We start from the raw sequence: 27,503 nt of genomic DNA on the forward strand, positions 1-27,503 counted from the left end.
GTTTTTCGAAACTGAATATTTTGTATGTCATTATGATGTTTTGTTACTACTGCTTGTTTTTAGTGATTTATGAAAAATAGAAGATTGTTTCCCTGTCCTACTTTATTCAGATGAAATTACAGATGTCCTATATATATTTTTTTTTTTTTGACAGGCAGAGTGGACAGTGAGAGAGAGAGACAGCGAGAAAGGTCTTCCTTTGCCGTTGGTTCACCCTCCAATGGCCGCCGCTGCAGCCGGCGCACCGTGCTGATCCGATGGCAGGAGCCAGGATCCAGGTGCTTTTCCTGGTCTCCCATGGGGTGCAGGGCCCAAGCACCTGGGCCATCCTCCACTGCACTCCCTGGCCATAGCAGAGAGCTGGCCTGGAAGAGGGGCAACCGGGACAGAATCCGGCGCCCCGACCGGGACTAGAACCCGGTGTGCCGGCGCCGCAAGGCGGAGGATTAGCCTATTGAGCCACGGCGCCGGCTCAGATGTCCTATATTTTTAATTATTTAAAATTATATATTTTTTTCTATTTGTTTTAGAATTTTTTACTAGAGTACGGGTGGGTAAAGGAAGAAAAGCAGTGCAGTGTTATGAGTTTTACAAGTTTGTTTATTTCTAAGGATAACAAAGCAGACGTAATTTTAAAATACAACGCAGATGAAGCTAGAAGTCTGAAGGCATATGGCGAGCTTCCTGAACATGGTAATGTCTATTATTATTAATCTACTCTGTCATAGATATTTTCTTTTTTTTCTTTTTTTATTTTTCTTTTATTTATTTATTTATTTATTTATTTATTTATTTATTTATTTATTTATTTTGGCAGGCAGAGTGGACAGTGAGAGAGAGACAGAGAGAAAGGTCTTCCTTTGCCGTTGGTTCACCCTCCAATGGCTGCTGCGGCCGGCGCACCGCGCTGATCCGATGGCAGGAGCCAGGATCCAGGTGCTTCTCCTGGTCTCCCATGGGGTGCAGGGCCCAAGCACTTGGGCCATCCTCCACTGCACTCCCGGGCCACAGCAGAGGGCTGGCCTGGAAGAGGGGCAACCGGGACAGAATCCAGCGCCCCGACCGGGACTAGAACCCGGTGTGCCGGCGCCGCAAGGCGGAGGATTAGTCTACTGAGCCGCGGTGCCGGCTATGTCATAGATATTTTCATTCTTTGTGTTTAGTTGAAGGAATTTTCATGGAGTTGTCTGTGACATTAAATATATACACTTTCTGGTGAGTTTGTAAGTTTGCAAAACTTTGAAACCTGGATTTGTATAAACGTCTGTCAAAGTAACACATTATTAGCATTTTTCCATTTAACATTTCTCAGCCGACTCATAGTTTTCATTTTCTTAAAAAGATTTTATTTATTTATCTGAGAGGTAGAGTTGCAGACAGTGAGAGGGAGAGACACAGAGAAAGATCTGAAAATCAATTGAAATTCTTTGCATTTGAGGAAGTGCCGATGTCTGTGAATTAGTCTAGCACCTCCTTTTCTCTTTTATTATGTATTTATTTTAAAAAGATTTATTTATTTATTTGAAAGACAAAATTACAGAGAGACATAGAGATGAGACAGAGAGAGAGAGGTCCTCCACCCACTGATTCACTCTCCAATTGGCCGCAATGGCCAGAGCTGTTCTGATCTGAAGCCAGGAGCCAGGAGCTTCCTCTGGGTCTCCCATGTGGGTGCAGGGGCCCAAGGACTTGAGCCATCTCCAACTGCTTTCTCAGGCCAGAGCAGAGAGCTAGATCAGAAATGAAGTAGCCAGGACTCGAACTGGTGCCCATATGGGATGGTGTCGCTGCAGGCAGATGCTTAGCCCAGTATGCCACAGCACCAGCTGTGCATCACTGTTATTTCTTAAATGATAAACATGATTTGACTAAATCTTGCTCTGGTTTGCTAAGTTTCTCCAGTAGTTGTAGAACTAGTTGTTTTAATCTCATGATGTTTTATACTTCATGTGACTACATGTTGTTTAGTCATACTCATTTGATGTTTTTAAAATTGTTAAATTTTTAAAATGTTATTAAAATTATGTTGCACTGAACAAAAGTGCAGCACATATATTCTCTGTTGTAATGACTTAGGAATAGATGAATTTCTGGGGGATTTTGTTGTTAGATTGCTTTATATAGCTTCATAAAGCAATATATAAATTTTTTTTGACAGGCAGAGTGGACAGTGAGAGAGAGAGACAGAGAGAGAAAGGTCTTCCTTTGCCACTGGTTCACCCTCCAATGGCCGCCGCTGCAGCCGGCGCACCGCGCTGATCCTGGCAGGAGCCAGGAGCCAGGTGCTTTTCCTGGTCTCCCATGGGGTGCAGGGCCCAAGCACCTGGGCCATCCTCCACTGCACTCCCTGGCCATAGCAGAGAGCTGGCCTGGAAGAGGGGCAACCGGGACAGAATCCGGCGCCCCGACCGGGACTAGAACCCGGTGTGCCGGCGCCGCAAGGTGGAGGATTAGCCTATTGAGCCACGGCGCCGGCTCTAAAGCAATATATTTTGCTCCTAATAGCAGAACTTTGGTTGAATGGAAGGTTGGCCTATAATAAGACTCTTGCGGTTACTCATTTTAATAACATTTTAATTGTGTAATGAATGTTTTTTATGCATTTATTATTTATTTAGCTAAAATCAATGAAACCGATACATTTGGTCCTGGAGATGATGATGAAATCCAGTTTGATGATATTGGAGATGATGATGAAGACATTGATGATGTAAGTACATGACCCTAAAGGTTGAGGGGGTGTGTTTGCTAATAATGTTTAGTGCTTAATGCATAATGGAAATGCTGTGAATTTGAATATATTATTAGAAACAATCTAGCCAATCTAGGTGTTTATACTTGGACAAGCACTTTCTGAAAAGTAATTATTAACTTTCCCAGTGGATATTGCATGGTTACAGTTTGTATAAGCAGAGTATCTAAATAGATATTTCTGTTAAATAAAATAGTAGAAGATTTTTGTTTGAACTAACTTAGTGATATACTGAAATTGCTGCTTTTTTTAAAGGTTTATTTGAGATGCAGAGTTACAGAGAGGTATGAGAGAGAGAGACAGAGGTCTTCCATCTTCTGGTTCACTCCCCAAATGTCTGCAATGGCTGCATCTGTGCTGAGCTGAAGCCAGGAGCCAGGAGCTTTTTCCATGTGGTGCAGGGGCTAATTTACTTATTTTGAAAGAGATGTGAAGAGAGACAGAGAGAGACAGGATCTTCCATTTGCAGATAGCTGCAGCAGCCAGTGCTGGTCTAGGTAGCTTCATTTGGATCTCCCATATGGGTGGCAGGGCCTTCTGCTTGGGCCATCTTTAGCTGGATTTCACAGGCCATTAGCAGGTAGCTGGATCAGATACGGAGCAGCATGGATACTGCTCTTCAAGGCAGAAGCTTAGCCCACTATTCCACAGTGTGCTGGCCCTACTGCAGACTCTTAAAGCCTGATTGTGGAGACAGATATTATGGAGCATGTAATAGGAAAATACTAATTTCTTTGTGAGGCATTGTTATTGCCCAGATCCTTGGTTTGGTCTTGTTGCATGTTTATTTTGTGCAAACTTAAAAAAGTGATGAGGACACAGAACTGAATGCCTTGCTACTGTTCTGTTGTTAACTCAATTTAAATGAAACATCCTGATTTTCTGTTTATCTATTAAAATAACTATATAGCTTACATTTCAATCTAGATTTTTTCTTACCACAGTGCAACAAAAATAGTTCAGAAAAAAAATCTGCATAGTTGCACACACAAACAATGCACACATAGAAAAACACAAAATGATTTTTTGCAGTTGTTTTTGACCAAGTTCATGCAATATAATAACCAGAGTTTCCAAAAATTATGAAGGCTAGTATCTTTGTGTATGTGCATTAAAAAATTTTAAACACAAAGTAATCTGCTGGTTTTATATAAGTTTAATATATACTTTATACTATATATCTTAATCTATCTTAAAACATACAGAACTTCCTTTGCAGATCCTAGATACGATGGATTCCCAAGGGTAGAAAGTATTAACAGTTAATTTCTTTGTCAAGCATCAAAAGTGTAACTATCATGGATTCAGGGTAGATTTGTGCATTTTTATAAGATTTTACTTTTCCTTCATTACCTAAAATCCTAACAACTTCTGGATCATTTTTCTGGGAGGTTTATAGGTTATATAATTTTGCTCCTGTGACTAATCACTCAGAGAACAGATTTGGGTAGGACTGTGCCTCATCTAATTGTTAAAGGACAGAAGGGTATACTGAACTTTTAAGGATATTTCCCATAGTAGAACATCTGAAACAGAAAGATTTTACTAACAGTAGATAGGAATTGAGAAAATCTAATGTATAATCTATTTCATTTAAAAGGAATTTGACATGTAATCCTGAAGAGATTCCTATGTTACAATAATTATTTCTTCATGGGTCTCTTTCTTTTCACTTACAGATCTAAATTGAATTCAGTTTTCATTTTCTGAAGACATTAACTGGGAATTTTGACCATCAACTTAAGAAGAATAGAACTTTATTTACCATGAGTATTGTTTATTAAAACAAATTGTCTTAATTCCGTTTTTTTTTTAATGTATTTACTATACTATATTTCTTTAAAAATTGATGTTGAACCATCTTAGGTGACATATTAATTCTTTATTTTTTATATAATGAGACTTAGAAATAAAACATTTTTAAAAAAGAGAAAGAAATGCCTTTTCTACCATTGACAGTCACAGTTGCAAGAAATTGATGTTTAATCAGAATTGAAAATCAAAATTGAAAGTCATAGATTTGTCTGGAATAGTATTTAACTAATTTCTATAGTCTATGGACTTGTTCTGTATCTTTCAGAAATATATTTATGGTCTCTATAACATTTAAGAATGATCAAAATATACTTTGGAATGGTGTCAGCTTAAGTATTTTTATACTGAGTTTGTTACCTTTTATATTTTTGTAACTATTTGTTTTCATCCTTGTAAATCCATTTGTAAAATGCAGTTTTCAAAATAAGGATGTATGTTACAGTTTTGAATTTATAAGACTTGTGGCTCCAGAAATAGTATATTGAAACTGGAAGAAGTAGCATAGTAATTGATGCCATTTTCTTTAGCATGCATGGAAAAATTGTCAAGATGGTAAGGTACATCGAGTATTTTTTACTCTATGAAAAGTATGCTAAAAGGTGAAATTTTATTTATAACAGTCATCCATTGTAATCCAGTTTTAAGCTTCATAAACAGATGAATTCAGTATTTAAGTGGAAAACTAACTTCTTAGTAAATTTTTTAAACCAAAAAATTGTAAATCTTTTCCTGAACTTGGAGTATGGTATTCTTCCTGTGTACACAAAACTTCCTGTCATTTTCAATGTAATGGGACATCTGTCTTCACAAGAAGACTGGAACCTCATTTTCCAAGAACACAATGGAGCTTTATTATCTCAGAATGCAGTAAGGCATCACTTTTCCCAGAGGGCAAGGGAACTGCCCAACCCCAGAAGGCAGGGTGTGATGACAGAATTGTTAATAAGGTGAGGGACTCCATGGTTGGAAACATGCAGAAGTAAAGGAGACAAGGAGAGAGGAGAAAATAGTTGAGGATTGCAGGTGCTGAGAAGAAAGGATTTGAAATGATAATATACTGCTATAGAATTCACCTGTATTCCATTCCCAAACCACCCAAAGCTAAAAGGTGAGCTTGAGATGGACATTTCCTTATTGCTTCAAAAAGCAATGAAAAACATGTAAGTTTCATTTTTATGCATTGTTTTTGCACTGAGTACTGTATATCAGAGAAAACATATTTGTCTTTTAGGAACTGCCTTATTTCATTACGCAACATGATCTCAAGTCACATCCATTTTGTTAAAAAGACAGGCTTTCATTCCTTTTTATGCATGAGTAGTATTCCATAGTGTATATTTAACAGAATTTTAAAATTCAGCATGAGTTGATGGATAAGTTGATTGATTCTATATGTGAGGTATCATAAATTGAGCTGTCATACTCATAGTAGTGCAAATATCTTTCATTCATGGATATTTTTCTATCATCTGTGTACCATTTATCCGTTTGCTGCAGGAAGTTTTCTCCCATGATATACAAAAAAGATCACGTGTTCACAGTTCAAACAGTCTTCAGAACATACCGGTTCTCATTTGGAATATTTGGAAGATGCATGGTTACAAGTTGTCATAGGCATTTTCTCTGAGAAAAACTTTATAAACAGTTTTCTCTCATGTTATTTTACTGTTTAAAGTTTTCTGCCATTGATTGGCAAACAAATATGATTCAGCCATGTGGTTTGTGTGTCTCCCAGGTGGTTGCAGCAAGTGCACAAGGTCCTGTAGTGTCCCCAGGAACTTGCTATGGTTGCAGCTTGAGCAGCTTAATGAATGGATGGGTGAGCAGGAAACTTCCCTGAGAGCCTCTCTTGGGATTGTAACACTATTCTGAATTGAAATACCCAGCAGAATGGCAGTGTACTTCACAACATTAATAAGAAATGAAATGAAAAATATAAATTTATGGTGCCAGTGCTGTGGCATAGTGGGTAAAGCCGCCGCTGCAGTGCCAGCATCCCATATGGGTGCTGGTTCTAGTCCCAGCTGCTCTTCTTCTGATCCAGCTCTCTGCTGTGGCCTGGGAGAGCAGTAGAAGATGGCCCAAGTGCTTGGGCCCCTGCACCCGCATGGGAGACCCGGAGGAATCTCCTGGCTCCTGGCTTCAGATCTGCTCAGCTGTGGATGTTGTGGCCATCTAGGGAGTGAACCAGCGGATGGAAGACCTCTCTCTCTGTCTCTACCTCTCTCTGTAACTGTCTCAAGTTTGATTGCTCATGGCTGCCTCTGTGCCACTTTCTGACTTCTGTATGTCTGTCTGAGGTTTCATTGGCCTTACCTCCGTCTGTTAGTCTGTGGGTTCAACTGATTCTACCTTCTCTCTGTTTCAGGTTTTATTGCCCATGGCTGCGTCTGTGTTACTGCCTCTCAGAGCTGTTTTCTCTCCTTTAGATTTGTTCTGACTTGTCTGTCTCAGGTTCGAGTGGCTATGTGTGTATGGGTTTGATTAATTCTAGCTTTCTGTGTCTAAGTTTTGATTGACCATGCCTGCCTGTGACTGACTGTGGGTTTGGTTGTAGTACTCTGTCAGGTTTCTTTCTTTTTTTTTTTTTTTTTTTAATTTATAGATTTTATTTATTTGAGAAGCAGAGTTAGAGAGAGAGACAGAGAACCATTTGTTCACTCCCCAGATGGTCACAACAGCCGGTGCTGTGCTGCTCTGAAGTCAGGAGCCAGCAGCAGCATAGGCAAGGGCCAGGGTACATTCCACTCTGGTATTTTGCAAGCCTGGACACTCAGTATGTGAGAACAGTAAAGAAAGAATTTCTTTAGGAACTGGTGCATTCATCTGTGTGCCTGTCAGATTCTGTAGGAGGAGAGAATTTTATTGGGTTTGCCAAAAGAATAATGAGGTTGGGATGGAACACTTTGTTCTCCATTCCTGTGTGTTCTCTGGAAAAAAATAGGGATGTGTTGTACATGAGACAATGTATGACAAAAAACTTAAGTTCCCAGTGTTGCCCATTGACTTATCAGTCCTGCATGGATTGATTTTGCAGTGTGCACTTTGTACTATACATTTCCTCTACCCACAGGTATCAGGAAAGAGAAAAGGCACTCAATGTAGGATGAAAAGACACAAATGGCCCTTGACTTCATTCATGTAAACAGTTTTATCCATTATTAAAGCATATCTCTCAACCTATCTGATGCTCGATTTTCATTGTAAAATGAGATTAGTGCATGCCTCACAAAAAGGTGGGAAAATTAAATGAGTAAATACATATAGAAAGACATTTCCAACTCTTTAAGTACTATGTTAATGTGAGATTATTCAGCTTGATAATTGTTGGGGTCTCTAGGGTATTTCAATATAATTCCATGGTATGACTTTTGTATATGACTGACAATTGGAGAGTGCCTTTACAGCAAGCCACTTTAAAGATCCAGAAGCCATCTGATGTGCCTATTTTATGACAGGTTGTTCCAGGGCCCTCTGATCATCATTTGAAGTTACAATACAGTCATATTATGACATGTACTAGAAGCTTCCATTTCTACTCTAGTCCTTTTAGATCATGATAATACCCTCTATACATATGCTCTGCATATATTAAGTGATGATTAGAAAATCTGCATTTAGCCACTTGAGGAAAAATTCTCACAGAATCCTGTCAAGCATCTCCATGAAATCCTAAGCCTCCTAGACTTCTTGGCTTCTTCTCAGTCCATCTGATCAAGTCATCCAAGAATCCAGTCACCTACCTATCCACCCATTCATACACTCATGAACATACCAACTCATCCAAACATAACAACTACCCATCCATCCACAACCAGTCACCTACCTATCCACCCATTCATCTACTCACATACAACCACCCATTCATCCACACAACTATCCTTCCATCCACCCACTAGTCCAGCTATCCATCAGTCCTACTATCCCATGAGTTCATTGACCCTTGTGTATTTTTGAACATTAATTAATGATCTATCTTTCTAATGTCATACACTGTCTTTTGGTGTAGAAGCAGACCCAGTGCCTGCTCTCCAGGCACATAAAATTTGGCAGTAGAAAATTAGTTGACGAGTTAAAATAAACCTGGAGAAATTGACATAGAACCTGAGTAACACTTTATAAGTTATTTTTTTTATTTATTTAATTTTTGGACAGGCAGAGTGGACAGTGAGAGAGACAGAGAGAAAGGTTTTCCTTTTGCCTCCAATGGCCGCCACGGTTGGCGCGCTGCGGCCAGCGCACCACGCTGATCCGATGGCAGGAGCCAGGTGCTTAACCTGGTCTCCCATGGGGTGCAGGGCCCAGGCACTTGGGCCATCCTCCACTGCACTCCCTGGCCACAGCAGAGAGCTGGCCTGGAAGAGGGGCAACCGGGACAGAATCCGGCGCCCCGACCGGGACTAGAACCCGGTGTGCCGGCGCCGCTAGGCGGAGGATTAGCCTAGTGAGCCGCGGTGCCAGCCAGGATATGATTCTTAAAGCAGTGAGTTAAAGCTATCTATTATGTTCCCTTGATGTCTCTGTTAAATCCTAATTATTTAAAAATAGCTGAGTTTTTATTTAGAGCTGTGGGTTATTTAAATATGTGCTTTTTTTTTTTTTCCAAGCATTTGAATAGTCACCTTGTAACAAGGATCAGATTTGGTCTATATAATGTCATGATGTTAAAGAATTTTATTTCAACCAGATATTTTAGATTTTGAGCTTTCTTGACATCCTTGACAGTCATTCAAAAAATCAAAATTCCAAAAATTTACACTTTGACAATTCCAGATGTGCTCCTGGAAATTTCAAAGACATATGTCTCATCATAGAGAGACACAACTAATCAGGCTATTTGGATTATATTAGAAGTACTGTCAAGATGTGAAGTGGTGCTAAATTTTAAGTTTTATAATATAAAATGCTACTGATATAAATGTCTGAATGTTAAAAAGTTTAATGATCTTGTGTTACTAAATTAATGGTCATCTTAATGAGAAAGGCCCTGAGGTCTAAAAGGATTAGATGCTTTCTAAAATCCTACAGGTGCTTTTGAAAATACTGTGTGGAGTTAGCAAGTGCCTCTTGTTGGTTGATGTGTTTATAATTTTAAACATGGCTATTTGAAGTCTTGTCATCCACAGTTTTATATATCAGATTTTCTGCTCATGAAACTAAAACATTGTTGATTCTGTGTTTAGCTGCCCTCCCATAGCTTCTGATGGACTTTTTCCAGTTACTTCTATTGTATTCAGTACTATGGGATGGTTCTGTAAACAGATGAAGCCAATAATGCACTACAGGTTCCAATTCAGAGAAAGCATGGTTAATACAGGCTACTTAGAGCAGAAAGTAATTTGAATCAATTAGTAATTTAAAAAACAAAGAGTTTAAGAAGCTATTACTGAAGCTGCTTTATTGTCCTATCTTGTATGTTATGTTACATGTGTGTACATATTGTTTGTCTACATGGGATAATTGATTAAGAACTCTGTTTTAATTGGCTTATAGATAAAAGATTGCTCATAAGTTTAAACTGCTAAATTAATCAGATACATTTTGATTCATGTGACCTGAGTCTGGATCAGATGTTTTAAACTTGGTGGTAGAAAGAAACTAACACAGTTGTTTTTTTTTTTTTAAGATTTATTTTATTTATTTGAAAGAGTTACAGAGAGAGGTAGTGACAGAGAGAGGGTCTTCTACCCACTGCATCACTCCCCAGATGGCTGCAACAGCCAGAGCTGCGCCCATCCAAAGCCAGGAGCCAGGAGCCTCTTCCAGGTCTCCCATGTGGGTGCAGGGGCCCAAGGACTTGGGCCAACTTCTACTGCTTTCCCAGGCCACAGCAGAGAGCTGGATCAGAAGAGGAGCAGCCAGGACATGAACTGGTGGGATACCAGCACTGCAGGCCAAGGCTTTAACTCACTGTGCCACAGTGCCAGCCCCCACCATTTTTATATGTTTGTGCTTGAATTTACTGGCTAAAAAAGCTATACCATGTTAGATATTTAAGAGATGTTTCCAAATACAAGTATCATTAAAATGTATAGAAGTGAGCCGGCGCCGTGGCTCAATAGGCTAATCCTCCGCCTAGCGGCGCCGGCACACCGGGTTCTAGTCCCGGTCGGGGCGCCGGCTTCTGTCCCGGTTGTCCCTCTTCCAGGCCAGCTCTCTGCTATGGCCAGGGAGTGCAGTGGAGGATGGCCCAGGTGCTTGGGCCCTGCACCCCATGGGAGACCAGGAAAAGCACCTGGATCCTGGCTCCTGCCATCGGATCAGCGCGGTGCGCCGGCTGCAGCGGCGGCCATTGGAGGGTGAACCAATGGCAAAGGAAGACCTTTCTCTCTCTGTCTCTCTCTCTCACTGTCCACTCTGCCTATCAAAAATAAAAAATAAATAAAAAAAATAAAAAAATATTAAAAAAAAAAAGACAAAAAATGTATAGAAGTTTTCATTTGATATTGTTACCATCAGCAAGTGATCTGGGACTTGCTCCCTTATTTCTCTATTCTCTTCAAGGTAGGAAACTGACTATACTGAAGGACTCTCTAGGATGCACGATTTGATCTTTACATATAATAAAAGGGATGGCAAATATATTCTGTAACAGCATACCCAAAATTAAAGCTTAAATTATAATTTTATCGCTTGGATTACTTTGCCATCAGCACAGTAAACAGTCAAAATCTCCCTTTCAGATCAGAAAGGTTTTAAAGTAAGGACATAGCTTTCCTCATGGGCATGAAATAAACCTTTATCAGAACATGTCTGTAATTACAGACTGTAAATTACAGATTTGAGATGGGACTTGAGCACCCCCTTTGACTTGCATCCTCTGGCCTGGTTTAACAAAAACTGGAAGGAAGAGAGCTAGGCTTCAGAAGCAATGTAAAGATGGGTGGAAGGCCTATTAAATGTAGCTCTGTACAGTGATCTGCCATTAGAGACCCAACAGGCCAGTCCACTGCAGTGGCTTTCTTTCTTCTTCTTCTTCTTCTTCTTCTTCTTCTTCTTCTTCTTCTTCTTCTTCTTCTTCTTCTTCTTTTTTTTTTTTTGACAGGCAGCATGGGCAGTGAGAGAGAGAGACAGAGAGAAAGGTCTTCCTTTGCCATTGTTCACCCTACAATGGCCACCACGGCCGGCGCACTGCACTGATCTGAAAGCAGGAGCCAGGTACTTATTCTGGTCTCCCATGGGGTGCAGGACCCAAGTACTTGGGCCATCCTCCACTGCACTCTCTGGCCACAGCAGAGAGCTGGCCTGGAAGAGGGGCAACTGGGTCAGAATCCAGCGCCCTGACCGGGACTAGAACCTGGTGTGCCGGTGCCGCAAGGTAGAGGATTAGCCTAGTGAGCCGTGGCGCCTGCCTGTATGAAGCTTTAAAAGGCCCTGACACAGACTCACTTAAAGGATATCAATGGCTAACAAGAGGGCATCGCACAAAATATCAGATACTATTGTTAGACTGATATAAAGCAACTCTTTTTTTTTTTTTGACAGGCAGAGTGGACAGTGAGAGAGAGAGACAGAGAGAAAGGTCTTCCTTTGCTGTTGGTTCACCCTCCAATGGCCGCCGTGGCTGGTGCACCGCGCTGATCCAATGGCAGGAGCCAGGTACTTCTCCTGGTCTCCCATGGGGTGTAGGGCCCAGGCACTTGGGCCATCCTCCACTGCACTCTCTGGCCACAGCAGAGAGCTGGCCTGGAAGAGGGGCAACTGGGACAGAATCCGGCGCCCCGACCAGGACTAGAACCCGGTGTTCCAGTGCTGCAAGGCGAAGGATTAGCCTAGTGAGCCGCGGCGCCAGCCCACCACAGTGGCTTTCAATGAGGTAAGCCTGGACTTTAATAGAAATCAGCTCATTAAGAGCCCTGGCAGCTCTGCCAGCCAAGAGTTGGATCACTGGAAATGGACCTGCCCTGGAGTTGAAGGATACCCAGGTGAGAGTCATGGATCTTATTGGCTCTAAGCTGAAAAGTCTTTCACTCAGCCCAGCTTCCAAGGTGACCACTGCTGCTGAAGGGGTGGCCAAGCAGGGTCTGCAACATTACAGGCAGAACTGTAAATTTCCTGTTGGAGATGCCATCTGCCTTTACCTGGCCAACTCTCCTCCCAGGCCAGCTGGTAATGGAAGTCAACAGGGTGCCTTCCCCAAGGAGGTTCACACCTCTCTTAAAATGTACCCCATGTAAAGAGATAGATGAGTCTGGGCCTCATAACTGACAGGACCATAAAGCCCAGCAGATTATCAAGCCCCTTCTGTCAGGTTCTATTTGCCTCTCAATCAGAGAACTTATTTGTGGCTTAGACAGCAGCTTCCTTAGGTCCTCCACTAGTAACTCTTCTAGACCCTGTCTAGCCCACTTGGGGCCTCATTCCTTTGTAATCACAGCCTCTACTCTAACATCAGTGGCTCTACTCCCAACCTGTGTGTACTGATGGTCCTCTCTCCCACTCAATGTTGTATGATTGTTCAGGATTTTCTCCATAGACAAATCCCTCTACTGATTACCTGTGTGGTCCTTGGGAAAGAGCAGATGAATGTTATACCCACAGGAGCCAGAGATTGGACGCTGACTACCTTCAATTCTGCTTAGCTGTGCAGCATTACTTCCCTTCTGAATAAAAAAATAATAAATAAAAAAAGAGAGAGATTTACCATGCCTAACCTGGGAGTGTCACCTTTGGCATACCCTTAACCCTGAGGAACCAAACAGGCTCTCAGGCCACACCCATCTCAAGCCTCTAAGGCTCCATCAAAAGCAGACAGTCCACTTAATACAGTCATAGTATAACAAGAAAAAAACACCACAGCAAGGGAAGAAGCATCCAAAGAGTATCCACAATGCCAAGCAACAAATGCAGAAACCGAGGAAACAAGATCAAGGAAGACATTATGGCACCCCCAAAATGAACAAGACACCCCAATTCAAGATTATGAAGATGATGAGATAGAAGAAATGAAAGATAGAGATTTCAAAAAATTTATGATAAGAACATTTAGAAGTTTTCAAAAGCAAATCCTTGAACTACAGAAATCCTTACTGGACAGGATTGAAAATCTCTCTCGTGAAAATGAAATTTTAAGGAAGAATCAAAATGAAACACAGAAACTAGTAGAACAGGAAAGTGTAATAGTGAAGAGAAATCAAAATGAAATGAAGAGCTCAATAGATCAAATGACAAACACATTAGAAAGCCTTAAAAACAGAATGGGTGAAGCAGAAGAGAGAATATCGGACTTAGAAGATAGAGCACAGGAAAACATACAGTCAAACCAAAGAAAAGAAGAGGAAATTAGAAATCTAAAAAATATTGTTGGGAATCTACAGGATACTATTGAAAAAACCAACATTCGAGTTCTAGGAGTTCCTGAAGGCATGGAGAGAGAGAAAGGATTAGAAGGCCTTTTTAGTGAGATACTAGCAGAGAACTTTCCAGGTTTGGAGAAGGACAGAGACATCCTAGTACAGGAAGCTCATAGAACCCCCAATAAACATGACCAAAAGAGATCCTCACCACGACACGTGGTAATTAAACTCACCACAATGAAGCATAAAGAAAAGATCCTAAAATGTGCAAGAGAGAAACGTCAGATTACTCTCAAAGGATCTCCAATTAGACTCACAGACTTGTATGCCAGCAAACAGGGAAATCTATCAGAAATGGAGAGATTCCTGGACACATACAATCTACCTAAATTGAACCAGGAAGACAGAAAACCTAAATGTTCAGGATCACTAGCACTCAGGGAAATGCAAATCAGAACCACAATGAGGTTCCACCTCACCCCGGTTAGAATGGCTCACATTCAGAAATCTACCAACAACAGATGCTGGCGAGGATGTGGGGAAAAAGGGGCACTAACCCACTGTTGGTGGGAATGCAAACTGGTCAAGCCACTATGGAAGTCAGTCTGGAGATTCCTCAGAAACCTGAATATAACCTTACCATACAACCCAGCCATCCCACTCCTTGGAATTTACCCAAAGGAAATTAAATTGGCAAACAAACAAGCTGTCTGCACATTAATGTTTAGTGCAGCTCAATTCACAATAGCTAAGACCTGGAACCAACCTAAATGCCCATCAACAGTAGACTGGATAAAGAAATTATGGGACATGTACTCTATAGAATACTATACAGCAGTCAAAAACAATGAAACCCAGTCATTTGCAACAAGATGGAGAAACCTTGAAAACATCATGCTGAGTGAAATAGGCCAGTCCCAAAGGGACAAATATCATATGTTCTCCCTGATCGGTGACAACTGACTGAGCACCAAAGAGGAAACCTGTTGAAGTGAAATGGACACTGTGAGAAATGGCGACTTGATCAGCTCTTGTCCTGACTGTTGATGTACAATGTAATACTTTATCCATTTTAGTATTTTTTCTTTTCTTGTTCTATTACTATTGGTTGAATTCTGTAATTAACACACAATTCTTCTTAAGTGCTGAAACTTAACTGAAAAGTGATCCCTGTTAAACATAAGAGTGGGAATAAGAGAGGGAAGAGATGTGCAATTCGGGACATGCTCAAGCTGACTTACCTCAAACGGTAGAGTTAGAAACATACCAGGGGATTCCAATTCAATCCCATCAAGGTGGCATGTACCAATGCCATCTCACTAGTCCCGGTGATCAATTTCAGTTCACAATTGATCACACTGATAGGTCTAAGAGTCAAAGGGATCACACAAACAAGACTAGTGTCTGCTAATACTAACTGATATAATCAAAAAGGGAGAGAACCATCCAATGTGGGAAGCAGGATACACAGCAGACTCATAGAATGGCAGATGTCCTAACAGCACTCTGGCCTCAGAATCAGCCCTTAAGGCATTCAGATCTGGCTGAAGAGCCCATGAGAGTATTTCAGGCATGGAAAGCCAAGACACTCTGGAAAAAAAAAAAAAAACACCTAAATGAAAGATCTCTGTGAGTGAGATCCCAGTGGAAAGAATGGGCCATCAAAGAAGGAGGTACCTTTCTCTGAAGGGAGGAGAGAACTTCCACTTTGACTATGACCCTGTCCGAACAAGATCGAAGTCGGCAAACTCAAAAGGCTTCCATAGCCTTGGCGACTCATGACTAGAGCCTAGGGTGATTACTGATGCCATAAACAGGAGTGTCAATTTGTTAAGTCAACAACAGGAGTCACTGTGAACTTACTCCTCATGTAGGATCTCTGTCCTTGGTGTGCTGTACATTGAGATTTAATGCTATAACTAATACTCAAACAGTATTTTTCACTTTATGTTTCTGTGTGGGAGCAAACTGTTGAAATCTTTTTTTTTTTAATTTTTTTTTTTTTGACAGGCAGAGTGGACAGTGAGAGAGAGAGATAGAGAGAAAGGTCTTCCTTTGCCGTTGGTTCACCCTCCAATGGCCGCCGCGGCCGGCGCGCTGCGGCCGGCGCACCGCGCTGATTCGATGGCAGGAGCCAGGAGCCAGGTGCTTTTCCTGGTCTCCCATGGGGTGCAGGGCCCAAGCACCTGGGCCATCCTCCACTGCACTCCCTGGCCACAGCAGAGAGCTGGCCTGGAAGAGGGGCAACCGGGACAGAATCCGGCGCCCCGACCGGGACTAGAACCCGGTGTGCCGGTGCCGCTAGACGGAGGATTAGCCTAGTGAGCCGCGGCGCTGGCCTGAAATCTTTACTTAATGTATGCTAAACTGATCTTCTGTATATAAAGAGAATCGAAAATGAATCTTGATGTGAATGGAAGGGGAGAGGGAGTGGGAAAGGGGAGGGTTGTGGGTGGGAGGGATGTTATGGGGGGGAAGCCATTGTAATCCATAAGCTGTACTTTGGAAATTTATATTGATTAAATAAAAGCTACCAAAAAAACCAGACTAACTTAAAAAATTGAATAGAATTATGTTCTAGCAATTATTAATGCATTTGCTTTGACCCTGAGAATGCAATGTATTAATACATTTCTTTATAAAATATAAAATGAAATAAAGTTAACTTTCAAATATTCAATGTGAAGTTTCATATCAAATGACTGGAACTTCATAAACTACACAACTAATAGCAGACTAGCCTCCTGTCAATATAAAATATTTACTATAAAACTATATTTTGAAAAGAAAAAAAATCATAAAGTTGAACATGTCATTTTATTGTTCAAGTAATAGAATTTCAGTTATTTTTCCAGAACTGATGAACATAACACCTTTCCGTGTCTAATTTTCATTTAGTCAAAGGTCAGTTAAAATTAGGATATTGGTATATTGAGGATGGTTGATTAGTTGACATTGGCGGGGAGGCAGCAGTTCTACTAGCTATCATTGGCATAGTGAACCATGGATTGCTTGCTGTTAACGTGCTAGAAAAAGGACCCACAATTGTTGCTAAAGAAGGATGTCTAGGTGCAAAAACAGGACGGTTTGCCATCAGTCCAAAATAATTATTCTGTACAGGAGACAATATTTGAAATTGGGAAATAGAAGTTGTAGTTGTCACAACATTCAGGATATGGCCATGTGCTTGAGAGTAGGTGCTATATGAATGCCTATGAGAAGTGGTCATTTGATTTAAAAGAGCATGTTGATTTGTTACAAATTGTACTGATGGTGCAATTAAAGTTGATGATGGAGTCAAAATATTACTTGTCACTGGATCATTTGAATTAGCAATTCTGTGGCTAGTAGGAAGCACATTTAAATTTGTAGAAGTTGAAAGTAACCTTTCTTCATTAGTTTCTGTAGATGAGCTAGGATTTTGAGTATGCACATACTCGCCTGCACTGTGGTATGTCTTGTCAAGATTGTGAACTAAAGAAGCAGATGGTGGAGATGTGTGTTTAATCCCAACTCTGCGCTTCATTCTTACTAGAAGTTGGGGACATCCTCGCTTAAAATTTGGATTCTGATAGAACAGTAACTGAAACCAAAGGAGAAAGCATTTAGTGATACTTCAAACCAAGAGTCACAAATTAATATATATGAATATATGCAATCTATGAATAAATGAATAGATAAAATTATAAAATCTAAAATATCAGGTTCAACATAATTACAACAAATAAAACTTGATTATTCCTAAATGTAAAAGTTAGCAAACATTTAAATATGATAACCGTTCCACTAAACTGACCTTAACTTCTTTGTGTGGAGCTCATTGATAAGATTCAAAATAACTAGTAACATTGCTTATATTTTTGAATTTCAAACTTTCTTCTCATAAAAATTTAATGTTGATCCAGCTAATTTTAAACTTTGTGTCTTACTCCATAAATAAATATATTAAGTGAGGTACAAACTAAACTTAGTTGTGATGCCTACATTAGTTGTAAGTGAATATGTTGAATACCTTGCTAAAAACAGGTATGTTGTTTTCTTCTTCCAGAAAGTCAGTCAGGGATGCAGAGCTTTGGAAATCTTGTCGTATTTTTCTAAATCCATAAAGGTTAAGCTGTCGAACTAAACTTTTCATGCTGTCTGTTTCAAATATCTTAAAAGGGGTCTTTCTTTCCAACACTTCTTTCTTAAAGTATTCTTCATTTATCACAATAGAAGTCCCATTTTCGTCCCACCAAATTGACTTAAATTGATCACTTTCAACTATCTTCCAAAGTTTTACAGGAAAGGTCAGAGAAACAAAATCATTCCCTTCTGGGGTGTCAGACATACAAAGTGTATAGCGTGGTCTTTTTATCAAGGGTCCTTCAGATAAAGCTTGAAAGGCATTTTCTTCAACTACAGACCTTAAATCCAAGTCATTATCAATTGTGGGATACCAGCCTGGAGCTTCAGTGGTGTTTTCTGAATCAGTTGTTCCACTCTGAGGAGAGACACCTTGAACTTCTGAGGGAACCTGGGCCATCTCAAATAAATTTTTCTTTGGCTTCTGCCTGGTTTTGAGAACTGAGGCCTCAAATGTTGCTTTAGTAGACTTACACAAGACTAGCTGATGTCAGCCATCACCATGGTCCTGAGTTACTGTGACATCATAAGAGGACTTGTCTCTTAGCAATGCAAATATGACTTTCTGCCTAATGTTGGTTTTCCTCCCTGCAAAACAAGTTAAAATAAAACATTCACAGATAATTTACACAATACACATGTTGCAAAGTCTTGTCGCAGCAAATATTTTGGTTAAATAAAATGGATAAAATGCCTAAATTAGAAGTTTTCCCTTCTTTCTAGCTACATTCTTTACTAAACTTTCATAAGTTGAATGATTCCTGCATGCCAGGAATAAATTTGACTTGGTCCTGATGCACATTCTTGCTGATACATTGTTGGATTTAATTATATCGTACTTTGTTGAGGACTTTTGCATCTATATTCATCAGACATTGCTCTATAATTATCTTTCCTTATTGTATCTTTTTCTGGTTTTAGAATTAGGTGATGCTGGCCTCATAAAAGGAGTCTGGGATAATATCCATGTTTTCAAAAGCTTGAGAACAATTGGAATCAATTTTTCTTTGGATCATGTTCAGCATTGAAGTCATCCAGTCCTCAGTTTCTCAATGTCGTGGAGGGTCTTTATTAATAATTCAACTGCTGGGTACCAAAAAGTATGCTGTGCCCAGATCATTAGATCCCTGCAGAGACCCCCAGAGTGTCGATCACACCGAACTGCAAAAGCAAGGTTTATTCAGGAGTACAAGCCGCGACAGGGACCCCATCCAACCAACCAGCACAGCAGAGGAAGGAGTGAGGCCCCGATCTTTCTTAGGGAGAGTTTTTAAAGGGAAAAAGGGCTACATCAGCAGGAAAACGGAGTTACATACAACATGGAAGCTTTGGATACAGGGAGTCACAGGGGGGCTTACAGCACAGAAGCTTTGGATGCAGGGAGTTACTTTGTTCAGCAATCTCTACTGTACTGAAGCCAGAATCCACTTCCTTGACTTCACCGGGAACCTGTCAGTCTGCTGCCAGGACCTCACTCCCTGAGGCTGCCCTGTGTGGCCCTGATGGTACCTAGACCTGACAGCCTGTGCCCAGAACCCAACTTCCTGTGGCTGTGCTGAGTAGCATTGACTGTACATGTCAATCTGTAACAGGAACCCCACATCCTTAGGTCCGCAGACTGCTCCTGATGGGACTGGAAACCTGTCTGTCTGTGGCCATCACACCAACTTTTTGCTCCCCTGCCTGCCCATGAGTGGATCAGGAACCTGTGAGTCTGAGGCCAGAACCCCACACTCTTAGCCTCCCTGCCAGGCCATAAGGAGCAGGAACATGTAAGTCTGCAGTCAGAACCATATCTCCTTTGTTCCCCTGCCTGGCCTTACTAGACCGGACCCTGTCAATCTTCAGTCATAACCCCATGTTCTTAGCTCCCTTGCCTGCCCCTGATGGACCCGCAACCTGTCAGTCTCCCGCCAGAACCCCACCTCCTTGGGTCCCCTTCCTGCCCCTGACTGGACCAGGAACCTGTCAGTCTGCGCCCAAACCCCAAGGCCTTAGCTCCCCTGCCGGCCCACAACTGCACCGGGAAACTGTCACTCTGCCGCCAGCACCCCACCCCCTTGGCGGTCCTGCCTGCCCCAGACTGGACGGGACCCTGTCAGTCTCCCGCCAGAACCCCACCTCCTTGGCTCCCCTGCCAGCTCCTGACTCGGACCAAAAGCTGCCCGTCGTCAACCAGAACCCCGCATCCCTAGCTCCCCTGCCTGCCCCTGCCTGGACCGGGAACCTGTCAGTCTCCCGCCTAAACCCCACCCCCTTGGCGGTGCTGCCTGCCCCTGACTGGACCGGGATCCTGTCAGTCTCCCGCCAGCACCCCACCCCCTTGGCGCTCCTTCTGCCCCTGACTGCACGGGGAACCTGTCAGTCTCCCGCCTAAACCCCACCCCCTTGGCGGTGCTGCCTGCCCCTGATTGGACCGGGATCCTGTCACTCTCCCGCCTAAACCCCACCCCCTTGGCGCTCCTTCTGCCCCTGACTGGACCGGGAACCTGTCAGTCTCCCGCCTAAACCCCACCCCCTTGGCGGTGCTGCCTGCCCCTGACTGGACCGGGATCCTGTCAGTCTCCCGCCAGCACCCCACCCCCTTGGCGCTCCTTCTGCCCCTGACTGGACGGGGAATCTGTCAGTCTCCCGCCAGCACCCCACCCCCTCAGCGCTCCTGCTGCCCCTAACGCGACCCGGAAGCTGCCCGAGGGCGCCTCCTCCCGCCCTCTGCACTGCCGCTAATGACTTTTTCCAGTGCGCGCTCAGAACGCCACCTCCTTCCTCGCCGGTGGCTGCCTGGCCTCCCTGGACGAGTGAGGCGCAGGTCTCGGTTCAGAACCTCGCCCTCTGCCCGGCCCTGACTGGCTCTGCTGGATGAGGAGGAACAGTCCGGCCTGTCCCGCCCGTGCTGGGCGCGGGCAGGCAGCGTGGCAGAAGACAGGTTCTGGGCTCCTACTGCGCGTTCCTCCTCCCAGACAAGGGCAGGCAGGGCCAAGCTCCAGGGCGAGGTTCTGGCGGACGGACAGGCGGGTACGCGCCCGCTCAGGGGCTGCCAGGGACGTGCGGGACCCAGACCCGAAGCTGCCCCGTCCGGTCCGAGCTGGACATGGGCGGGACGACTGCCGCGTGGTGCGCGCAGACGTCACTTCCCGCGTCCAGTCAGGAACCGCGAGGGGCGTGGCTCGAGGCGGTTCCTTTCCACACCATTTCCGCCCCGAGCCGCAGAAACAGGGCGACACAACCACTCAGCATCTGATTGGCAACGGAGTCTGAGACCGCGTGAAGCCAATGGCTGCCCGACCTGTCACTCAGACGAGCCCAGCCGCAGAGCGCCCTGCCGCTGAGGCTTTGGGGAGTTGTAGTCTCCCCGGTCCACCCTGTCCAAGCAGAGGGTGGCTGGACAATGTGAAACCAGGGAATATGGCCCACAGATGATAAAAGAAAAATGATAATTTAGGTCAGGAAAATTAGGCCTCAGAGCTTTTTTTTTTTTTTTGAAAGAAAAGAAAGCTTTCTCAGCTCTTACATATAGAATTTCCGCCCCGAGCAGACGCCTCCGAAACAGGAAGCACACACCCACCCCGCGTCTGAGCGGTTCGGAGTCTGAGACCGGGAAAGCCATTGGGTCGGCTACCTGTCACTCAGGCCAGTACAGCCCACACGTAGAGCGTCGCCGGCGCCGCTGAGGCTTCCGGGAGTTGTAGTCTCCCCGCCCCGCTCTGTGCAAGCCGAGCGTGGCTGGACAATGTGAAACCAGGGAATATGGCCCACAGATGGTAAAAGAAAAATGATAACTTAGGTCAGGAAAATTAGATCATAGAGCTTTTATTTTCAAGAAAAGAGAGTAAACCCCACCCCCTCGGCGCTCCTTCTGCCCCTGAGTGGACGGGGAACCTGTCAGTCTCCCGCCTAAACCCCACCCCTTTAGCGCTCCCCTTCCTGCACCTGACTGGACGGGGAACTTGTCAGTCTCCCGCCTAAACCCCACCCTCTTGGCGCTATTTCTGCCCCTGTGGACGGGGAACCTGTCACTCTCCCGCCTAAACCCCACCCTCTTGGCGCTATTTCTGCCCCTGACTGGACGGGGATCCTGTCACTCTCCCGCCTAAACCCCACCCCCTTGGCGCTCCTTCTGCCCCTGACTGGACGGGGAACCTGTCAGTCTCCCGCCTAAACCCCACCCCTTTGGCGGTGCTGCCTGCCCCTGACTGGACCGGGATCCTGTCAGTCTCCCGCCAGCACCCCACCCCTTTAGCGTTCCCCTGCCTGCCCCAGACTGGACGGGGAACCTGTCAGTCTCCCGCCTAAACCCCACCCCCTTGGCGGTGCTGCCTTCCCCTGACTGGACCGGGATCCTGTCAGTCTCCCGCCAGCACCCCACCCCCTTGGCGCTCCTTCTGCCCCTGACTGGACCGGGAATCTGTCAGTCTCCCGCCAGCACTCCACCCCCTTAGCGCTCCTGCTGCCCCTAACGCGACCCGGAAGCTGCCGGAGGGCGACTCCTCCCGCCCTCTGCACTGCTGCTAATGACTTTTTCCAGTGCGCGCTCAGAACGCCACCTCCTTCCTCGCCGGTGGCTGCCTGGCCTCCCTGGACGAGTGAGGCGCAGGTCTAGGTTCAGAACCTCGCCCTCTGCCCGGCCCTGACTGGCTCTGCTGGAGGAGGAGGAACAGTCCGGCCTGTCCCGCCCGTGCTGGGCGCGGGCAGGCACCGTGGCAGAAGACAGGTTCTGGGCTCCTCCTGCGCGTTCCTCCTCCCAGACAAGGGCAGGCAGGGCCAAGCTACAGGGCGAGGTTCTGGCGGACGGACAGGCGGGTACGCGCCCGCTCAGGGGCTGCCAGGGACGTGCGGGACCCAGACCCGAAGCTGCCCCGTCCGGTCCGAGCTGGACATGGGCGGGACGACTGCCGCGTGGTGCGCGCAGACGTCACTTCCCGCGTCCAGTCAGGAACCGCGAGGGGCGTGGCTCGAGGCGGTTCCTTTCCACACCATTTCCGCCCCGAGCCGCAGAAACAGGGCGACACAACCACTCAGCATCTGATTGGCAACGGAGTCTGAGACCGCGTGAAGCCAATGGCTGCCCGACCTGTCACTCAGACGAGCCCAGCCGCAGAGCGCCCTGCCGCTGAGGCTTTGGGGAGTTGTAGTCTCCCCGGTCCACCCTGTCCAAGCAGAGGGTGGCTGGGCAATGTGAAACCAGGAAATATGGCCCACAGATGATAAAAGGAAAATGATAGCTCAGGTCAGGAAAATTAGGCCTCAGAGCTTTTTTTTTTTTTTTTGAAAGAAAAGAAAGCTTTCTCAGCTCTTACATATAGAATTTCCGCCCCGAGCAGACGCCTCCGAAACAGGAAGCACACACCCACCCCGCGTCTGAGCGGTTCGGAGTCTGAGACCGGGAAAGCCATTGGGTCGGCTACCTGTCACTCAGGCCAGTACAGCCCACACGTAGAGCGTCGCCGGCGCCGCTGAGGCTTCCGGGAGTTGTAGTCTCCCCGCCCCGCTCTGTGCAAGCCGAGCGTGGCTGGACAATGTGAAACCAGGGAATATGGCCCACAGATGGTAAAAGAAAAATGATAACTTAGGTCAGGAAAATTAGATCATAGAGCTTTTATTTTCAAGAAAAGAGAGTAAACCCCACCCCCTCGGCGCTCCTTCTGCCCCTGAGTGGACGGGGAACCTGTCAGTCTCCCGCCTAAACCCCACCCCTTTAGCGCTCCCCTTCCTGCACCTGACTGGACGGGGAACTTGTCAGTCTCCCGCCTAAACCCCACCCTCTTGGCGCTATTTCTGCCCCTGTGGACGGGGAACCTGTCACTCTCCCGCCTAAACCCCACCCTCTTGGCGCTATTTCTGCCCCTGACTGGACGGGGATCCTGTCACTCTCCCGCCTAAACCCCACCCCCTTGGCGCTCCTTCTGCCCCTGACTGGACGGGGAACCTGTCAGTCTCCCGCCTAAACCCCACCCCTTTGGCGGTGCTGCCTGCCCCTGACTGGACCGGGATCCTGTCAGTCTCCCGCCAGCACCCCACCCCTTTAGCGTTCCCCTGCCTGCCCCAGACTGGACGGGGAACCTGTCAGTCTCCCGCCTAAACCCCACCCCCTTGGCGGTGCTGCCTTCCCCTGACTGGACCGGGATCCTGTCAGTCTCCCGCCAGCACCCCACCCCCTTGGCGCTCCTTCTGCCCCTGACTGGACCGGGAAGCTGTCAGTCTCCCGCCAGCACTCCACCCCCTTAGCGCTCCTGCTGCCCCTAACGCGACCCGGAAGCTGCCGGAGGGCGACTCCTCCCGCCCTCTGCACTGCTGCTAATGACTTTTTCCAGTGCGCGCTCAGAACGCCACCTCCTTCCTCGCCGGTGGCTGCCTGGCCTCCCTGGACGAGTGAGGCGCAGGTCTAGGTTCAGAACCTCGCCCTCTGCCCGGCCCTGACTGGCTCTGCTGGATGAGGAGGAACAGTGCGGCCTGTCCCGCCCGTGCTGGGCGCGGGCAGGCACCGTGGCAGAAGACAGGTTCTGGGCTCCTCCTGCGCGTTCCTCCTCCCAGACAAGGGCAGGCAGGGCCAAGCTACAGGGCGAGGTTCTGGCGGACGGACAGGCGGGTACGCGCCCGCTCAGGGGCTGCCAGGGACGTGCGGGACCCAGACCCGAAGCTGCCCCGTCCGGTCCGAGCTGGACATGGGCGGGACGACTGCCGCGTGGTGCGCGCAGACGTCACTTCCCGCGTCCAGTCAGGAACCGCGAGGGGCGTGGCTCGAGGCGGTTCCTTTCCACACCATTTCCGCCCCGAGCCGCAGAAACAGGGCGACACAACCACTCAGCATCTGATTGGCAACGGAGTCTGAGACCGCGTGAAGCCAATGGCTGCCCGACCTGTCACTCAGACGAGCCCAGCCGCAGAGCGCCCTGCCGCTGAGGCTTTGGGGAGTTGTAGTCTCCCCGGTCCACCCTGTCCAAGCAGAGGGTGGCTGGGCAATGTGAAACCAGGAAATATGGCCCACAGATGATAAAAGGAAAATGATAGCTCAGGTCAGGAAAATTAGGCCTCACAGCTTTTTTTCAAAGAAGAGAAAGAAGACAGCTGGGTTGAAACACGGTTCCTTTCCACACCATTTCCGCCCCGAGCAGACGCCTCCGAAACAGGAAGCACACACCCACCCCACGTCTGAGTGGTCCGGAGTCTGAGACCGGGGAAGCCATTGGGTCGTCTACCTGTCACTCAGGCCAGTACAGCCCACACGTAGAGCGTCGCCGCCGCCGCTGAGGCTTCGGGGAGGTGTAGTATCCCCGCCCGGCTCTGTGTAAGCCGGAGGGAATCCATAGACTCGGATGGAGCCTTAGGAACCCAGATAGAGCCTTAGGAATTCGGATGGAGTCTTAGGGACCCGGATGGAGGTCAGAGACTCGGATGGAGCCTTAGGTACCCGGAAGGAGCCAAGAGACCCGGATGCAGCCCAGAGACTCGGATGGAGCCCAGAGAACCCGATGGAATCCAGAGACCTGGAGGTGGCCCTGGGGACCCGGATGTGGCAATGGGGACTCGGATGTGGCCCGGAGACCCTGGTGGAGCCCAGAGACCTCGATGGAGCCTTAGGAACCTGGAGTGATCCTAGAGACTCGGAGGGAGCCTTATACACAAGATGGAGCCTTAAGAACCCGGATGGAGCCCAGAGCATCGGATGGAGTCCAGAGATTCGAATGGTGCCCAGAGACCCGGATGGAGCCCAGAGACCCGGATGGAGCCCAGTGACCCCGATGTGGCCCAGAGACCCGGATGGAGCCCAGTGACCCGGATGGAGCTCAGAGAGCCCGATGTGGCCCAGAGACCCGGATAGAGCCCAGAGACTCAGATGGGGCCCAGAGACCTGGATGGAGCCCCGAGACTCTAATGGAGCCCAGAGACCCAGATGGAGTGCAGTGACCCAGATGTGGCCCTGGAGACCCGGGTGGAGCACAGAGACCGGAATGGATCCTTAGCGACCCGGATTGAGCCCAGTTACCAGAATGGAGCCTTAGGGACCTGGATGGAGCCTTAGGGACCTGGATGGAGCCCAGAAACCCGGATGGAGTCTTAGGGTCCCGGATGGATCCTTAGGGACCCTAATGGAGCCCAGAGACCCGGATGGAGCCCAGAGACTCGGATGGAGCCTTAGGGACCCGAATGGAGCCTTAGGGACCCGGATGGAGCCCAGAGACTTGGATGGAGCCCAGAGACCCGGATGGTGCCTTAGGGACCCGGATAGAGCCTTACGGACCCGGTTGGAGCCTTAGGGACCCGGATGGAGCCTTAGGGATCGGGATGGAGCCCAGATACCCAGATGGTGCCTTAGGGACCCGGATAGAGCCTTACGGACCCGGTTGGAGCCTTAGGGACCTGGATGGAGCCTTAGGGATTGGGATGGAGCCCAGAGACCCAGATGGTGCCTTAGGGACCCGGATAGAGCCTTACGGACCCGGTTGGAGCCTTAGGGACCCGGATGGAGCCTTACGGATCGGGATGGAGCCCAGAGACCAGGATGAAGCCCAGAAACCCGGATGGAGCCCAGAGACTCGAATGGAGCCCATAGATTCAGATCGAGCCTTAGGGACCCGGATGGAGCCCAGAGACCCGAATGGAGCCTTAGGGACTGGATGGAACCTTAGGGACCCAGATGTGGCCCAGAGACCCGGATGGAGCCCAGAGACTCGGATGGAGCCCAGAGACCCAGATGTATCCCAGAGAACTGGATGTGGTCCTGAAGACCCAGATGTGGCCCTGGGGACCCGGAAGTGGCCCTGGAGAACCGGAAAGTGGCTATGGGGACTCGGATGTGGCCCTTGGGCCCCGGGTGGAGCTCTGGGACCCAGATATGGCCCTGGAGGGAGCCCTGGAGATCCGGATGTGGCCCTGGACGCTGGTGTGGTCCTGGAGACCCGGGTGTGGCCCTGGAGACCTGGGTGTGGCCCTGGGGACCCAGATGTGGCCCTGGGAAACCCAGGTGGAGCCCTGGGAGACCGATGTGGCCCTGGGGACCCAGATGTGGCCATGAAGACCTGGATGTGGCTCTGGGGACCCGGATGCAGCCCTGGACCCGGGTGGAGCCCTGGGACGCAGATGTGGCCCTGGAGGGAGCCCTGGAGACCCAGATGTGGTCATGGAGACCCGGAGGTTGCCCTAGACACCACGATGTGGCCCTGGGGGACCCGGATGTGGCCTGGAGGCCCGGATGGAGCCCTGGGGAACTGGATGTGGCCCTGGAGACCCGGATGTGGCCCTGCGGACCCGGATGGAGTCTTAGGGATCAGGATGGAGCCCAGAGACCCGGATGGAGCCCAGAGACCTGGATGGAGTCCAGAGATTTGGATGGAGCCCTGGGACCCAGTTTTAGCACTGGAGGGAGCCCTGGAGACCTGGATGTGGCTGTGGAGAGCCGGGTGGAGCCCTGGGGAGCCAGATGTGGCCCTGGAGACTCGGATGTGGCCCTGGGAAACCCGGATGCGGTCCTGGAGACCCAGATGTGGCCCTGGAGACCCAGGTGTAGCCCTGGGATT

The 27,503-nt window shown here is 47.0% G+C and overlaps 1 long non-coding RNA gene and 1 pseudogene across 1 annotated transcript; one reads left to right on the forward strand and one right to left on the reverse strand.

Annotated features, from left to right (window-relative positions):
* The first annotated feature begins 2,618 nt into the window (after nt 1-2,618).
* Nucleotides 2,619-4,857, forward strand: LOC149119098 (uncharacterized). The gene is made up of 2 exons (XR_016228722.1): nt 2,619-2,710; nt 4,432-4,857. It is a non-coding gene; the product is annotated as an uncharacterized LOC149119098 (long non-coding RNA).
* Nucleotides 4,858-17,848: 12,991 nt separating this feature from the next.
* LOC149119099 (heat shock transcription factor, Y-linked pseudogene) lies at nt 17,849-18,388 on the reverse strand (annotated as a pseudogene).
* Nucleotides 18,389-27,503: the final 9,115 nt, after the last annotated feature.

Source organism: Oryctolagus cuniculus, chromosome Y, assembly GCF_051225735.1.
Source record: "Oryctolagus cuniculus isolate XC-2025 breed Fujian yellow rabbit chromosome Y, ASM5122573v1, whole genome shotgun sequence".
Lineage (NCBI taxonomy): Eukaryota > Metazoa > Chordata > Mammalia > Lagomorpha > Leporidae > Oryctolagus > Oryctolagus cuniculus.